Source organism: Gossypium raimondii, chromosome 8 (genome assembly GCF_025698545.1).
Source record: "Gossypium raimondii isolate GPD5lz chromosome 8, ASM2569854v1, whole genome shotgun sequence".
Lineage (NCBI taxonomy): Eukaryota > Viridiplantae > Streptophyta > Magnoliopsida > Malvales > Malvaceae > Gossypium > Gossypium raimondii.
Genome location: NC_068572.1, coordinates 58,196,677 through 58,199,071, shown reverse-complemented (window position 1 = coordinate 58,199,071; position 2,395 = coordinate 58,196,677). Strand labels below are relative to the sequence as shown.

The 2,395-nt window shown below is 30.9% G+C and overlaps 1 long non-coding RNA gene across 1 annotated transcript; it reads right to left on the bottom strand.

Moving 5' to 3' along the window:
• Positions 1-676: 676 nt before the first annotated feature.
• On the bottom strand, positions 677-1,933 carry LOC105792506 (uncharacterized). The gene is made up of 2 exons (XR_001133315.2): positions 1,833-1,933; positions 677-1,328 (listed from the first exon to the last, which is right to left on the bottom strand). It is a non-coding gene; the product is annotated as an uncharacterized LOC105792506 (long non-coding RNA).
• Between the last annotated feature and the right edge of the window lie 462 nt (positions 1,934-2,395).

The following is a 2,395-nucleotide window of genomic DNA, read 5'->3' as shown; positions in this document are numbered from 1 at the left end:
GTATACGAGTCACATACACATAATCCATCACCTACTCAAAATTGAGGTAAGTCATACTATGAACGTTATAAGCAAATAAATCCATATACAGATTAAGGATTTATTCTATTTGGGTCCTATTTGATGTACTGTCAATCCAGACAATCGCATCTATATATTTATCTTTTAGGAGTCATCTGTTACGATACCTAAGACAATGTATCTCCTTAATCAGACTTGATAGATAACATAATAGTTTTGTAATCAATTTGTTCAATTCTGAATAAACTATGAACCATTTAGATTACCTACTAATATAAATTGTCTTCTCATATCGTGATCCAACCTCATGATACAAGTTAATATTAATTAGATGTTAGGTAATCAGTGAGTCAATTTTTTTTCATTTTGTTTTGCGTGCAAAAACGATTGAGGACAAATAAAATGATATTAACATGATTAATTAAATTTTATTAAACTAGTTTATTCGAAAATTTACAAATACATTACGACGAAACACTATAGTAAAGACATTAGATCCCAACATATAAATGATGTATACTTTGGTTCTTCTGTCCTTAAACTAAGTTCCATAGCAAGCTTTTTTTTTTTTTTTTCTGTATTTGATCTTTATTGTTTGCATATATCTCTTATATAACTAACATAGAGTTAAAAAATGGTCAATGACGTAAACTGATTATGCCAACACCCTAAGTTTACATATATCTTATAGCAAACATCTATTTTTCATTAGGAAATAGATTATGAAAAAAAAACCACAAATACACAAAGAAGCCCATGGGCTTGAAATGGGCCATAGAAACCCAACCATAGCCTGTAGAACACCATTGTTGCCATCATTGGGGAGAGCGCCAAGGAACGTTGGAGTAGCTGAAGGCAAAGGCAACAGATGTACTTCTCGTTCGCATGTAACACCTTTGGAGAGAGACCATGCTGTGACAACCCCAAAAAAAAATCACCATCAATTTCTAAGGAGCAGAACGGAACCGACGATGAAGGAAGAACCCGTGGCCATCAAAGCGGCTTCAACCACCAGTCGAATAGGCTAGTGCGTCGAATCCTGAGCTCCGTCGAGCTCCAATCAACAGAGAACCAAAGAGATAGCAATCCAAACAAACAAACAGAGGGGTAGGGTGGCCAATCTTGATGTTCCGAGTGGAAGAGGAAAGGAACCCTTGCAAGGTGGTCGAAGAAAGAGAGGAGGCAAGTTTCAGGCATTATTCAGCCGGAAGCAAAAGGAAGAAATGAAAAAGCAAAGAGAAAACCGAATGACGATCTGCTTCAGGTCGATCACACCGACGACCTCAAGGGATACAACACAAGGGTTTCTAAAAGGAGAAAGAGAGGAATAAAAGCTGATTAGAGAGGATTTATCATTTTTAATTTGAGTTTAGTTTTACTAATATTACATACCCAACAGAAGTAAATCTAAAAATATGACTTAAGCAACAAATCTATGCATATTTTTTTACTTTTAATTTTCATATATAATTATTCAATACTTAAAATATACATATATATTTATAATAAAAATGTAAAGCACTCAGCTCTAGAGTGATCTTTTTTTCTTTTTATATATTTAAATTTAAATTTTTATTTTTATTTTTAAAATTTTAGTCTATTTATTTTTAAATTTAGAAATTCAAATTCAATTGCTAGCATAATAAAAATTATTTTATTAAATTTATTTACATGAAATTTTAAAGTCTTAAAAAAAAACTCACTTAAGATCTGAATTTAATAAAAATATTGTAACAATATAAATGATAAATAAATTTATTTAAATTTATTAAAAACAAAAATAAAAATACGAAACGCATAGAAATTTGTACCATAGCCATAGGTATGTAAAGACGATGGGTGGGATGGGCTTCTCACGTACTCCCAAATGAAGAAGCATTAAATGGAATTGAAGTTAAAAAGCGGATATTGATTCTAGAATCTTAGAAATGCATGATCCCTGAACATGCCAGGATGTCATGGACCCCATCCTTCATAATCTATACATCGGAAAGTTGACAGAATCAAGATGGTGACAACTGGTGTTGTTTTCTCAACTTGTCAAATCTTTACAATTTAAGCACAATTATAAGGATTTAATTTTGTTTGGAGATGAAAATGCCTAGAGTGTTGAAATTTCTATTAATATGATCCAATCAATTTAATTCGATTAATCGGTCGGTATTCGATCGGAGGTCGATTAACGATTTTTTGGAAAGTTTGGTTATCGAGTAATTCGATTTAAAATCGGATAATTAACTGAATTAATCGAACTGAATAATTAATAATACAAATTATATGTAGTTTTAATTCGATTAATTTGGTCAAATGAACATTATCATTTTTTATATGTTTTATACTTATTTTAACCAAAAAAATTATAAATTTCAATTAA